The sequence below is a fragment of the Canis lupus genome, chromosome 17, assembly GCF_003254725.2.
Source record: "Canis lupus dingo isolate Sandy chromosome 17, ASM325472v2, whole genome shotgun sequence".
Classification (NCBI taxonomy): Eukaryota; Metazoa; Chordata; class Mammalia; order Carnivora; family Canidae; genus Canis; species Canis lupus.
The window spans coordinates 8,186,925-8,202,678 of record NC_064259.1 but is presented as its reverse complement, the minus strand read 5'-3'; the positions used below and the strand labels follow the sequence as shown (position 1 = coordinate 8,202,678).

Below are 15,754 nucleotides of genomic sequence, written 5' to 3'. Positions count from 1 at the left end.
CATGTGAGGCTCCATGCTCAGCAGGGAGTCTGCTTGAAGGATTCTCTCTCCTCCTGCCCCTCCCCCTGCTCGTGCTTGCACTCTCACTTGCACACACACTCTCTTTCTCTCTCTCTCAAATAAATAAGATCTTTTAAAAAGAGAGAGAGAAAGTAAGTCTGAATTTAGTTTCAGCATCAATGTCCGACCCTCTGATTTGGTTCCTTGACTCATCAAAGAAGCTGGAGTCAAGAGCCCTTGAGCTCAGGAAAGCAAATGGTAGAAGCAGCCATTGGCATCTCTCCAGATGTGTATGTAACCTATCAGGTGCCTGCCAGGTACTCTGGAGCACAAGTGTGCAGAGTTGGGGAGTGCACAGCAGACCCTTCCTTCCCGGCCCTCGAGGACGCAGGGCTTGCCTATGTCAGTGTTTCCCCCAAGAAACTTTGCCCCAGTCCTGTAGTGTGAACAGTAAGCTTCAAACAGAGGAGAGAGAAGAGATCAGAGAACACCTGCAAACACAGGGAAGGTTTCTTAGCCGACTAGGACTCGGCCAGCCTTTCAAACAGGGAGCGTGTGGATAAGCAAGAGAAGGAAGGTCACCCCATTGAAGGTCCTTGATGCCTCAAATTCTTGCAGTCCTATGAGTCTGGCATGAGAGGAAAGGCACAAAGGAAATAGCAGTCATGGCTATGGCCAGAGAAACCTCAGAATCCAAGTGGCTAAATCTCGACTGGAAGGACCCAGGAAGGCCACCTGCCAGCCAGCTTCGAAAAGCAGAGGCTGGGCCCGCCAACCCCTTCAGCTCCATCTGCCTGGTAATTCTAAGGCCTGTAAAGGGAGCTATACAGAGAGCATTCGGTTTTCAGAGGCAGCTTGGGAAGGCCACCAGGTTGGGGGAGGCCACTAATCTGACCACTGCACCCCACTCCCACCCCACCCTCTGAAGCCCCCACAGCAGCTTCCCACTGCTTTGAAAGTCTCTCCTCTTTAACAAACCCTGAAGAGTCTGCCTGGGCAGGCCCCCACCTGGCCACACACCTCCGCCTTCCTGGCATCTGCCCTCCTGCAGACACGTGCCACACAGGCTATGCCTTCAGATGCTCACAGTTTCCTGGGTCAGGACAAACTGCCCTCCCCCACTGCCTCACAGTTACTGCCAACTATCTTCAAATCCCATCTCAGTCTCCATCGGGTTTTTTGTTTTCTGGAACTTTATTCCCATCCGAGTACATTCCTCCTTGTCCATTCGGGGGCTGTTTGATGAAGTCTGTCCCCAACTCAACTGAACTCCCATGTGCATGGGAGACCATGTGTATTTGGCTCACCAGTCCGGCCCTGGTGGCTGACCCACTACAGGTGCTAAACAAATACTGGTTGCAGCAATAAGCAAACACGACAGCTTTGCTGAAAAACGGATGAGATCTTGCCATTTGCAACAACATGGATGGACCTCAAAGTTAGTATGCTAAGTAAAAATAAGTCAGATAAGTCAGACAAATACCATATGATTTCACTTCTATATGGAATCTAAAAACCAGAACAAATGAATGCATAAATGAACAAACAAGAAGCAGAATCAGACTTTTAAATACTGAGAACCAACTGACAAAGTTGCTGGGAGGCCGAGGGAGCAAAATGAGGGAAGGGAAGCAGGAGACACAGGCTTCTAGCTGTGGAATGCACAAGTCATGGGGAGGAAAGGTCCAGGGTAGGGAACAGAGTCAACGGTATGTCATAACACTGCCTGGTGACACGTGGTAGCCACGCTTGTGGCGAGCACAGCATTAGGTAGAGATGCTGAATCGCTACGTTGTACAACCTGAAGCTAATGTACACTGTGTGTCACTTATACTCCAATAAAAAGTAAAAATAAATAAAAATAAAAAGCAACACCTTTCATGCCAGCCTGTCACTTTTTCACTGTAGAACTATAAGTAAATTTCCCTGTCCCCCTGCACCCCTATACCACCCCTGCAGGTTTGCCAATCACACATAACCATTTTCCCTAATTAAGTATTTATTACAGCACACCTTACTATTGCTGTTCTTCCAATATCTGTTTAGGAGTAAGTGCAAATACTTTTGTCATTTGTTATAATCTACCGATCTGTTATTATCAGATTTCCTCAAGGACAAAGTCAATATTCTGGTGCTTTGTCTATTATTGATCATGATCTTGATGTATGCGTACCTTTCTCTAAATATGATAGAGACTTGGAATTGCTTTTGATTAATTATCACAAAAATAATATTGCGTCAAAATTACAAGTTGGAAAGGAAATATCATTCCATTAAAATATACCAAGATTTTTTGAAGATTTTATTTATCTATTTGAAAGAGAAAATGAGAGAGAGAGAGAGAGAGAGCACAAGTGGGGTGAGGGGCAGAGGGAGAAGCAGGCTCCCCGCTGAGCTGGGAGCCCAACACTGGGGCTCCATCCCAAGACCCCGGGACATGGACCTGAGCTGAAGGAAGATGCTTAATCGACTGAGCCACCCAGGTGTCCCAAAAGACATCCAGATTTGAAGAGAATTTTAAGATAATAAGTAGTAGCGGCTGCTAAACTGACTAATATTTTCTGGTTTGCTGATGACTCTCTGATTGTTTCTGCCACATGAGGAATTACTGGGGATAAGCTACCAGTGGTTTTCAGCTCTTTCTCCCAAAGTCCCCTCAAACACCACTATGCCTTTTTTAAATTGTTTACACACACACACACACACACACAATTGGCCACCAGAATTTCTGAGGAAACCAGAGAACAAGTAAATGACACCTTCCAGAAACCTTAAAACCATTGTGGTATCTGGGCCAGGGAGGCCATCTCTGACCCCTATGCATGGACTGAGGCAGGCAGGATAGCATCTCTGAGCTCACACAACTCCCCCTCTAAAAAGCTTTTCTTTTCACCAGTCGACACTGCTGCAGCTCCTCCGTCTTGTCCAGCACTGGCAATGAACCTTGCCCCCCACTGGAAGTGGGACAGCCCCGAGGCACCCACACAGGCATGACACCAGACAGGCTTTGCTCCAAACACTGACCACGCGACCTCCCCAAAGCTTGGTCTTGTCCATGAGGCTTTCTCAGCCTCTGTTCCTCAACTACTGAAATGAAGACCATAAAACTGACCTCATGGGCTTGTTATAATAATTATGCTCTCATTCAACCTCCCACGTGCTTCACTATGTGAAGTTCTATGGATAAGATAATAATGTAGGTGGAGATACAGATGAAATGCCTGGTGCAAGGTTTGTGGTCAGTAACCATCTTCATATTTGCAATGATTGCCTTTATTCAGGCAACCAATTAAAGGAGCACATAAGTGAACGGAGGGAGGCTCCACATCATCCTGGTTCCATTAACTTAAAAGGAAATCCAAACTCTACAAACTTAAAATCAGTTCAGCCCAAATAGAAATAAAAAGAGAGTATGAGGTATGATTCCTGAGAATAAAATGTACTGAGGACCTGGCAGGAAGTAGGCACTTCACATGTGTTTATGGTTGGACACATCTCAAAATTATCTAATAAGACAAAAGAGAATCTAAAAACACCTTCCCTCTGTAATGAAGCGGATCACAGTAACATAGGGATAAACACGATAAACACGAAAGGTCTAAAATCCTTCACATCCCATCATGGGAAGAATCTACCCACAGAAACAAGATGGCCCCCTCTCAGGCACATCCTTTTGCCCCTTGGCTGTCCCAGGCCTCTCCACCACTGCGGAGGCAATTTACTCAAAAGAGCCCAGGACATAAATGAATACATGCAAAGTCAACAGGGAACACCCCTGGATTAAAGAGTGCCCCTTCATGAAAGATTGAACAAGTTCACTGGCCTGTTCCAGGAGGCCACAGTACCCTGCAGGGGTCCAGTGGATGCCCAGAGGAGGGAGCCCTGGCTCCTGCCCCCCAGGAACTGGGGGCACAGGTAACATGGGACCGTAACACTGTGTGGACGGCACAAAGGCAGAGTTTGTCACTGTGGATCTCAGACTCTGGGACCTCCACCCTGAGCCCCCCCACGACAGCCAAGTCCCATCACGCTCAGCGGAGGGAATGAAATAGCATCTCACAACCTGTTTCATTTTCTCCCATCTCAGGCTGACACTGAAATCAACCAGTAGCTCGCCAGTACTCTCCCTACCTTCTCTCTTCTTTGTTTCTTAGCCACAAGGTGGCTTAAGAAAATGTGCCAGGGACCTATGTGACGTCCCAGGTACTCAGCCTTTCTCCCAGAAGGGTGCCCGGTGAGGGGCAGGGATCCCACCAGTATCCATTCCCTGCCGTGAAGAGGTCAGGTATCAGGTACCCTTGGGCTGCTGGACAAAACTCAGTAAATCTCAGCAGTTCCCCTTTCCCAGCAGCCCAAACTGTTTTCACTGATAAAGTAACAATATGTTACTTGAATGATGCTTTTGAAATGTTCCTGTTAGAAAAGCAGATAATTTTAACCCATAATAAGAATTCATAAATAAATAAATAGATAGATAGATAGATAGATAAATAAATAAATAAATAAATAAATAAATAAATAAATAAATAAAAATTAAAAAAGAATTCGTTACTAATCAGGGGTTCCTGGGTGGCTCAGTTGATTAGGCAGCTGCCTTGGGCTCAGGTCATGATCCCGGGATCCTGGGATTGAGCCCCACCTCGGATTCCTTGCTCAACAGGGAACGTGCTTCTCTCTCTCCTTCTGCTGCTCCCCCTGCTTGTGCTCTCTCTCTCAAATAAATCAATAAAATCTTAAAAAAAATTCTTTACTAATCAGAAAAGACAATCATACCATTTTAACTTTTTAAAGTAACAATTCTACAATGCAAAACAATTATGTAAAAAGGGATTATAACAGAACACAGATAATAAAATTCACATAGTAGCATATTTACAGTAATGATGTGCTTCAACTTTCCCAGCAACAGGAAAATCACATGTAGAGCATGACATCATTTTTTGATAAAAATGTCTATTATTCATGTACATTTAAAAAAACAAGAACTTATTTCTAGGTGGAGGAATTATAGTTTTTGCTTTGTATTTGTCGGTGTTTTGTAAGATTTCTGCAGTTAACACTTCTAACATTTGAAATGTGGAGAAAATGTTTTCTAGTCTTTTCATCAACAAAGTAAATAAATTTTCCTCAGGACAAAACAGAGAGACTGAGATAAACGGTGAATGCAAATATTATTGATCAGTCCTTGTCTAGAATTAATAGCATGATGGAAGCTCTGCTCTCCAGGGTTCCCTGTGGGGAGACCCCTTACACACTCGGGGCAAAGGACAGAGCCTGATAACAGTGTTTAGACATGTCTTTGATGTCCTCGGCCATCATCCCAGACAGCCGAACAGTGGAAACAAAAGATCATTCTCACAGTCCTGGCTGCAGTGGACCACCTGCTCCCCCCTTCTGGTACGTGTCCCCAGGCCGGCCACTGTACCATGCACAGGCCTCATGGGCGATGTGGTCGGCAATGTCAAAACTCTCCACAACCAGCTACTGGGAAAACAATTTCTTTTTTTTTTTTTTTTCCAAATCAGTTTTGTGTCTTCACTGCCCAGCTGGAGAATGGAGTTTTTGAAAAAAAAAAAAAAAAAAAAGAGCAACAATAATCCTCCTTCCAAAATTAATAATTTTGCATTTACGAGGATTATCCTAGGGGATGGGGATTACAAATAAACTCTACTGAACCGTGCTACTGACCTTTTTTCCAATGAATGCATTTGTGTAACAGAAAACATTTTATTTTTTTAAAGATTTGTTTATCTATTTTAGGGTGAGAAAGAGTGTGCACAAGCAGGAAGGGCAAAGGGAGAGAATCTCAAGCAGACTCCTTGCTGAGCACAGAGCCCAGCGTGGGGCCGATCCGACAACCCATGAGATCACAACCTGAGCCAAAACCAAGAGTCAGACGCTCAATCAACTGAGCCACCCAGGTGCCCTGTTGTTGTTGTTGTTGTTTTAATTTATTTATCTATTTCAGATTGAGCAAGAGAGAGTAACAGAACACATCCTAAAATAATAACAATAATTTTTAAAATGTAAACTCACACTTCCAAAACTGCACTTGAGTTCTGCGTGTTCTATACACTGATTTTTAAACAGCCAGCTGTTGGAAGCCATTAGAAGAGGTGAGGGTGGGGGGAGGAGAGACCTCACAGGAGCTGACAGCTGAAATCAGCAATCAGGCAGGCTGCAGCTGACAGAGGAGACAAAGTGGGAGCCTAACCCGGTCATGCCCATGCCTACCACAAGGTCAACTCCACCCTGAAGGTCACCGTGCCCCAGATTGACCCAGGACACCCAGTGTCGTCACCCCTCCCTGGAGAGGAAGGCTGCCCAGCTGCACAGCAGCAGCAAAATTCCCCAGGACATCAGCCTCCCAACCGCCCACCCAGATTCCTTGTGCCATGACTCACATTCCCACCTAACTGCCAGCAGGTCCTGACCTACAGTGTTCCTGAGCTGAACTATCCTTATGAAGCTCTTAAAGCCTGAAATTATCTATATGAGCATCCCAAATTTATTGTGCAAACTCTATGGCCCAATATATTTGACTTGGTAATAAAAAGAACCAATTCTTAAAACCTTAAAAGAAATCAATGCAAAAGCAATTCAATGAAGGACAGAGAGCCTTTTCAACAAACGGTGCTGGAACAATTAGATATCTACTGGCAAAGAAATGAACTTTGACCTAAACCTTTACACCTTATACAAGTCAAAATGAATCACAGACTTATATGTAAAACATAAAATATAAAACTTTAAGAAAAAAAAAAACAGAATTGAACATCTTCATGACCTAGGGCAAGACAAAGAGTGTTTAGATTTGACACCAGAAGTATGATCCTTAAAATGATATATTGATACACTGGACTTCATCGAAATGTAAAAGTTTTGCTCTGCAAAAGACTCCATTAAGAAGATGAAAAGACAAACTACAGAATGGAAGAAAATATTTTCAAACCACATAGCCAACATAGTACTAATACCTGGGATTATTTTTTTAAACTCTCAAAACTCAACAGTTAAAATACAAAGACACATTTTACCACAGAAGAAAGACACATGGCGAATATGCCATGAAAAGATCTTCAGCATCACTGGCCAACAGGAAAAATCCAAATTAAAATAAAGTGTCACTATACACCCGACAGAATGGCAAAAATACAAAATGGTGATAACACCCAATGTTGACTATGCCGAGAAACTGGATCTTCATACATTAGTGGTGGGAATATAAAGTGGTACAGCCACTCTGAAGCAGCGTTTTATAGTTTTTTGCTAAGTTCAACTACCCTAAGATCCAGCAATTACACTCTTGGATGTTTATCCCACAGAGATTAAAATTTATGTTTACACAAAAACCTATGTACAAATGTTCATACTAGCTTTGTTCATGACAGCTAAAAGCCGGAAACAATTCGGATATCTTTTAAGAGGTTAATAGTTAAACTACTGTACATCCAGGGATCCCTGGGTGGCGCAGCGGTTTGGCGCCTGCCTTTGGCCCAGGGCGTGATCCTGGAGACCCGGGATCGAATCCCGCATCGGGCTCCCGGTGCATGGAGCCTGCTTCTCCCTCTGCTTGTGTCTCTGCCTCTCTCTCTCTCTCTCTGTGACTATCATGAATAAATAAAATCTTTAAAAAAAAATAACCATAAAAAAAAAAACTACTGTACATCCATAGCTTGGAATGTAACTCAACAACTCAACAATAAAAAGGAGTGAACTCAAAACTGAAGTCAATCTCCAGGGAATTATAGTAAGTGGGGATGGGGAGGGAGCCAATCTCAAGAGATCACATACTGTACAATCCCATTTATAAGACACTTGTGAATTGGCCAAATTATAGAAGTGGAGAACACATCTGAGATTGCCAGGACTCAGGGATGGGAGGACAGGAGTGAGAAAGAGGCAGCTGTGCCCCTGAAAGAGCCACATAAGGGCTCCTTGCAGAGAACAATCCCTATCTTGATCGTATCAGTGCTGTGAAACCATGTGTACCGTGGTTTTGCAAGATGTTACCATCGGGAGAAACCATGTGGAGGGTACATGGGAGCTCTGTGTCATCCCTGCGACTACATGGGAATCTATAATTATCTCAAAATAAAAATGTTAACTAAAAATAAACAATAACAATCAGCATTTTTTAAAAAATATTCTTTTTGCTAGAAACTTGCCATAGCACTCTGGCCACTGAGCAGCAGAGAGTGCTTTGTCCAGACTCCTGGCTTTGTGAATCAGATATTCAAGTGCAGACCCAGGGCCGGAGAAGATGCAGTGTTATTCCTTGCCTTTGTCTCCGCGTGCAAAGTCCCCCTGGGAATCTGCAAGCTTTACACAGTCTAAATGGGGATTGGAATGGAGCATCCAAGGGCCAAGTGTGAACCTGCTCCTTTTCACCCATGCCAATGACCTCAGATAAATATAAGCTGAGGGGGTTAAAATCCCAACAAGGCATTTTTGTTCCCTTCCATGGTGACCAAATCATTGAAAGGCGGCCCCACTGGCGACCCCAGCCCCAATCCGAGAGGCGTTTGCAGTGCTGTGAATGGAGAGCAGTGCACGGTGGCCGGTGCCTCGTGTCAACAGTGCGAGTGGGACGTGGAGAGTTTCTGGGAGGAAACCTTCTGAGATCAATCTCTGAGATCAATCTCTGCAGATCTCTTCTGAGATCAATCTCTCCCCAGACCCAGACCCAGACCCAGACCCAGGGAGGCGTGAAATCTAGCTGCATCGCTTTCTGGCGCTATAATTTCCTAACCTCTCGGGAGTCTAGCTTGCCTCACTTGGAAAACAGGGCCAGTGTTGTGTACATCACAGGGCTGCTGAGACTGTACCAGCAAAAGGTGCAGAGCGACCCAGCACAGACCCACAGAGGTGCTGCAGATGCCCGTGTCCTTCCTGCCCGGTTCGCCCAAATGCCACTACAGCCCAGATCCCTGCTTACTGGAGGAAACATCCCTTCTGCTAACTGGGACTCGAGAGACTAATGAATATGAGCCTGAGAGCTCAGACTCGGGGCCTGGACTGCTCGTGTCCAAATTCTGTTTCTGCCACTTCCTGGGTATGTGGCCTCCAACAAGCTACTTAACTGCTCTGTGCCTCAGTCTCCCCCACTGTAAAAGGAGGATGATGGCATTGGCATCTACCTCGTCAGGCTGTTGTGAAATCTGAGTGAACTGTATAGTGAAGTGCTCAGAAAAGTGCATGACCCCAATTTTTTTTTAGATTTTTATTTATTTATTCATGAGAGACACAAAGAGAGGCAGAGACACAGGCAGAGGGAGAAGCAGGCTCCCCACGGGGAGCCTGATGCAGGACTCGATCCTGGGACCCCAGGATCACGACCTGAGCCGAAGGCAGACACTCAACCACTGAGCCATCCAGGCATCCCAGGACCCCAATTTTTTAAGTATCCTTTTGGGTAATATTTTTGTCAGAAGAAATACAAACATTTCCTTAGGACAATTTCTTTTAAATTCGTGAAAAATAATTACGTGGTACAATAAAAGTGCAGGTTAAACCATATGAAACTGCCAATACTCTATCATTTTGACCCACAAAAATGACAGTCCCACGTGGTCCTGCCTAGCAGGTAAATCTCTGGGCCTCAGTTTACCGATGTGTAAAATGTTTACTAGCCCTTAGCACTTAGACTAGTACTTGGCACATAGTACGTACGAATATGTGTATATTAGATAAATGATGGGATTTTGTTGCTCAAACATGTGTTAACTTTACAGACCATTGGGTCTACAGATTTTTGAATTTTGGAAACAACTTTCTAAGCCTGGTTTAAATTCTTACAGATGAAGATGTTACAGATTTAAACAGATATCTACCCAATTCGCATGTAATACTTTTACATGGTAGATGCCCAAGGAGTGGCGGTTATAATAATAATAATTAGTATTCGGCTAGCTTTAGTGTCTGAAAGCAGTGGAATGAAAAGTAGTTATGAATCAATGAAATGGTCTCATATGCATGAGCTCCTTGTTTCACTCTCTTGTATTGCCCTTTATACTTCTCCCCCAGAGACTAAGATAGAGCTAAGCAAGTGACAGATACTTTTATTCAACAAATATGAAACTAACTGACCTTTTGGCTCAAATTCTCCTACATTTGGAGTTGAGACCTCAGAATAGAACCGTTAATTGTTCCCTAATTATTTCTGTCGGTTTAGGCTTGGCTCTCTATCTAGAGTTCTGTAAGGTCCCTAATGAACAAAAACTCCTTCATTCATCAAATATGTACTGAGTACCCGCTACGGACCAGCCATTGTGCTGGGTGCTGGGGCACAACAGTGAGCAGAGGAGACTTGATCCTGCACAGCACTTACCAAGTACCACAGGGAGGTAGACCCTAAACAAATATTTGTGTAATTACAAGTGTGGTGAGTCACATTAAGTGGTTTTCAATTTTTTTTTTAATGTAGGCTCCCCATGCCCACCGTGGGGCTCGAACTCATGACCCTAAGATTAAGAGTCGAGTGCTCTACAGAATGAGCCAGCCAGGCACCCCTCAACTGTTTTTTTTTTTAAATGAAAATTGCCTACATGTACCTTTGTTCAAAAACATTTTATCTAATAATTTCTCTCCCAAGCCTTTTTGAGTCAGAACATGTAACTGCCAATCAGATTTCCTGATCAACAAAAGATCCTGCAGTTATTCCAGTTAATGATGGTCTGCACAAAAGGAAGAAGTCTGACACTGGACTGACTTAACAGGGCCAGATGATAGGTAAAAGCACAATTTCCAGCAGGTTTCTGTTTCTGTCTTTTGAAAAGGGCTCACAGGCTCCCAGCTTACTTCATAGATTAGTGGTTCTCAAGCTTGGCTCTTCATCAAAATCACTCAGAGGGTTTATTTAAACCAAAGATTGCTGGCCTCCGCCCCCAGGATTTCTGAGTAGGTCTAGGTAGGGGCCTGCGAATCTGCATTTTGTGCAAGCTCCCTGGTGACACTGAAATAGCTGGTCCAGGGGCTACAATTTGAGAGCTACCACACTAGACTAAAAGGCAGACCTTAGCATGAACAGTTAAAGTTCAAAGGAAGCTTACAGATTACCTAGGTCAGGCTCCTCAGGTGACAGACTAGAACATGAACCCAGAGAGGAGAACCAACCCTCTCAAGGTCAAAGCCAAACAAGCCAGGCCATTTCCCTAACTGTCGGATCACTGGCCTTCCCATTACATAGACCCTTGGGAAATCTACTTCCTTCTGCTGAGCCCCTGAAGACATGACCTTCTCACTGGATAATGAGGTAAACACATAGTCAAAAACACAGGGGTATGGTAGGTACAATGTCTCAGACCTCAGAGAGATCCAGTAGGGCTGCCATGGTGATGGGGATGAGGGGAGAGAAAAGAATCAAATCAAAACTGACAAAATGCTGACAATTGTTGAAGCTGGATGATAATCACAAAAAAGTACTACTATCTTTCCACTTCTGTAGGTGTTCAAAGTTTTTCTTAATAAACTAGGTCACAGGAATCATTTGGATCAAGACTGGTCATTGCACATCTCTGAGAGGGCTTGGGGTTTTCACACAGTCCCTGAAATATACTCCCCTTCCTCCAAAATATTTTGAATATCCGTGACATGCCAAGCCTTGGCTGAGTACTAGAGGGATTGAGAAAAAAATAAGAGACACATTTCTGTCCTCAAGAAGCCCATAATTGGGACGCCTTGGTGGGTCAGTGATTGGGTATCTGCCTTTAGCTCAGGGCGTGATCCCGAGGTCCTGGGATCAAGTCCCACATCAGGCTCCTCACAGGGAGCCTGCTTCTCCCTCTGCCTGTGTCTCTGCCTCTCCCTGTGTGTCTCTCATGAATAAATAAAAATCTTAAAAAAACAGTCTATAATTTGGTGGAGTAAATAAAATGCATATCATTGTGTTACAGAGAGTAATAAATGGCAGAGACAATTAAGGGTGAGCTAAGAGATTAAGCAGACCAAGGCAAGACTGCCTCCATTCTCACTTTATATCCCAGAAGTTACTTTTTTTACCTTTTTTTAAGAGCAGTCAAGTTTTAGAAATGTACGTTACCAACAATCGGTGATATTTTATCAAAATGAAAAGACATCAAAAAGTAGAAATAATAGGGACACCTGGGTGGCTCAGCGGTTGAATGTCTGCCTTTGGCTTAGGGCATGATCCTGGGATCGGGGATCAAGTCCCAAATCGGGCTCCTCGTACAGAACCTGCTTCTCTGTCTGCCTAGGTCTCCGCCTCTCTCTCTCTCTCTTTCTGTGTCTCTCATGAATAAATAAATAAATAAAATCTTAAAAAAAAAAGAAAAGAAAAGAAAAATTCATCATTTAAAAAAAAAAGTAGAGGGCAGCTCTGGTGGCTCAGCGCTTTAGTGCCGCCTTCAGCCCAGGGTGTGATCCTGGAGACCCAGGATTGAGTCCCACATCAGGCTCCCTGCGTGGGGTCTGCTTCTCCCTCTGCCTGTGTCTCTGCCTCTGTGTGTGTGTGTGTGTGTGTGTGTGTCTCATGAATAAATAAATAATATCTTTTAAAAAAATTTTTAATTAAAAAAAATTTAAAAAGTAGAATAAGAAAAGGCCATGAATCTGCTAGAGAAATAGCAAAATTACTATTTTTTATACAACAAAACATAAAATTATTTAAGATAACAATATAAAAAGAAATGATAGGGGCAGCCGGGGTGGCTCAGCGGTTTAGTGCTGCCTTCAGCTCAGGGCGTGATCCTGGAGACCCGGGATCGAGTCCCACATCAGGCTCCTGGCATGGAGCCTGCTTCTCCCTCTGCCTGTGTCTCTGCCTCTCTCTCTCTCTGTGTCCCTCATGAATAAATAAATACAAATTTTAAAAAATAAAAAAAAGAAAAGAAATGATAGGTGATATTCATGACTTTTAAATGAAAAAAGACACAAAGTGACATAAATAATGTATATATGTATATATGTAATTTTGAGCAAGGTTTAGAACCACAGAAACTTTGGTTTTAATACCAAAAAATATATACCAAAGTATTAATAGCAATTGTATCTGGATCATAGATTTCTGGCATTTTTTAAGTCTTCTGTATGTTCTTAAATTATATGTCACAGATACACATTACTTCTATCACAGCCTTCCCCCTCCTGCTTTAAGTCCAATTAGCTTTAAAGTACTACAATTTATCTGTATATCCAGAAACTAAACGAAAAAGCCAAGAGGGCCCATTAGGCATTGTATGAGCTACGAATATTAACTGTTTGGAATCTTTTTGAAGATATTAGAGGTCCATGGGCCCTCCGGAATGACCAGGCCAGGCTGCCCTCAGCCAGCTCTCATGGTCAGTTGCCCACACGAAAGCATGAGAGGCTTCCTTTCCCAGTCTAGACCAGACCCCTGAAGCATGGGGTGACACGGAAAGGTGCAATTATTAAAAGCTGGCTCCCTTTACCCTTTTGGGTCATGAAGGGTCCTATATTACATCCTTAGTTTTCATATCCTAGTCCCTTTCAGTTCTGATGACTGCCTGGGCATGGGGCAGGAGCACAGGGCACCTGCCCTCTCTCCTTAAGCTAAGGTCTGTCTTCTTCTCTTTCCAATTTTTCAAACTTCGACTAGCTCTACTTTGAGACTGCCTGTGAACACTCTAGAATTGCTAAACAATTCAAATGTTGAATCCACAAAATGGACACCATTTTCTCCAAAAGGGGATTTCTAATGTCAAGCATGATGGTCCTATCAGAATGAACACCTACCATACCACGGGAGGTCAGGACGTTGCTTACTAAATGAATGAAAGAACAGTCACTTTTGTATTACCCACAGAAACCTTTAGACAGGCTCCAGGAGATTACAAAGTTTCCTGTTAAAAACTCTAAGACAAAAATACACATATTTAAAGTGTAGCATCAAAGTACCCACCAAGTGAGATCACAGGTATTGGTCCAACTGACTATTTTTCACTAATTAAAAACATTGAAACCACAAACAAACCGTTTAAACCATCTGCAATAACAAGTAAGGTCAGGATGGAATTTCAGCTTCAACCAGAGCTAACTTTTTACTCCATAAAGAAAACGTTCTAGGGATCCCTGGGTGGCGCAGCGGTTTGGCGCCTGCCTTTGGCCGGGGGCACGATCCTGGAGACCCGGGATCGAACCCCACGTCGGGCTCCCTGCATGGAGCCTGCTTCTCCCTCTGCCTGTGTCTCTGCCTCTGTCTCTCTCTCTCTCTGTGTGACTATCATGAATAAATAAATAAAATCTTTAAAAAAAAAAAAGAAAAAGAAAAAAGAAAACGTTCTAGAATGAACAGCAGCGCCCTTCCACCGTGGCTCAGGGAATGGAAACTGTCACAGATCCCACTGCATTTTTTTTTCCCACTGCAAATTTTAAATGAACCAGATTCCAGCATGAAAAGACTTGCAGAGACATCTCCTCACCTGTGTTTCATGTCATTGTTTCACATTTTAAATTGTGTTTTTTTTTTTTCCCCAGAAACAAACTTTGCTAAGTACCTCCAAAAACTATGCTCTGGAAGCAATGGATCGATTCCAAGGGATTCCTCAAATCTGCCCAGAGATTTAAGACATTCCAAACGAATAGTGAGAGGTGGGGTTCAAATGTCTTTAAACTAAGGGCCTTTAAAACTCCCAATAACATTTCCCTACTAAGTGTCTGCAAACTAGGTGACATTAGCACAACATTTATGTTTAAGACAAAGCTCAGGACCTCCCCAGACATCCACCTCTCCCCAGGTCTACCCCCGCGTGTTAAACACAAAAATTAAAATGCTCTCATCGGAAATAAAAGTTTCTGTTGAAGTGAAATTCACACATTGTTTTAAAGACCTACTAAAAACCCCCTTCAAGCCCCGGAAGCGATACTCGTTGCTAGAAGCGTTCGGTGAAGAGAAGCTTCGGGACACAACTTGGAGTCCCTCTTTCTGCCGGTCCCAGGGCCAGGGATCAAAAGAGAGTTGACAGCAAAATGGCCCAGCATCCTGCCCTGGCCTCCACGCCGGCCCGGCGCCCCGGCGGCCACACACACACACACACACACACACACACACACACTTTCTTGGACTTCAGGAAACCAGCCTTTGTTCCCCAGACGCAGAACTGGGCTCCAGTTACCGAGCCCCCACCTCCCTCAGAGCCGGTCCCAGGGCGCTTCTGGGAAAAAGCCGCATTTCTCCCGCGTCCCCAGTGCTGGGACCTGCGGCTGCCACCCCGCCCCGAGCTCCCGGGACACACGCGCGCGCACCCGCACCCGCACACCGACCACCGCCGGCACCGCCGTTTGCAGCCGCTCTCGCCTGCGGAGCTCGCCGCGCGCCCCCGCGGCACCAGCACCCACGCCCCACGTGCCCTCGAGGCCGGACCCGGACCCTAGGGCGCCTGGGCTGCGGGCACCGACCGGGGAGCGCCCGCGCCCACCCGCGCCCGGGACCCCGCGCCCCGGACCCCGGACCCTGCACCCGGGACCCCGCGCGCCGGACCCCGCAGCCCCGCAGCCCCCTGGCGGAGCCGCTCTCACCCCGGCCTTTGTCCTCCCGCCGCCGCGGCCCGGCTCCCGAGCGCCCGCCGCCGCCGCCGCCGCCGTCGGAGCGCCAGCCCAGCCCAGCCCAGCCCAGCCTCGCGGCCGCCGTCCCACCCACAGCTCCGGCTCGGCTCGGCTCGGCCCGGGCGGGGGGCGCGCGGCAAAGCCCGGATCGGCGGAGCGCGGCCCGCGCCCGGCACGCGACCCCTGACCCCGCCGCCCCCGCCCCCGCCCCCGCCCCCGCCCCCGCCCCCTG

The 15,754-nt window shown here is 45.3% G+C and overlaps 1 protein-coding gene across 1 annotated transcript in view; it reads right to left on the bottom strand.

Annotated features, from left to right (window-relative positions):
• GREB1 (growth regulating estrogen receptor binding 1) overlaps window positions 1–15,552 on the bottom strand; it is a 136,188-nt gene extending 120,636 nt beyond the window's left edge. Inside the window, exon 1 of the mRNA XM_049095744.1 lies at window positions 15,496–15,552. The gene's annotated coding sequence lies outside the window, so the exon portion shown is untranslated. The remainder of the gene's footprint in view (window positions 1–15,495) is intronic.
• Between the last annotated feature and the right edge of the window lie 202 nt (window positions 15,553–15,754).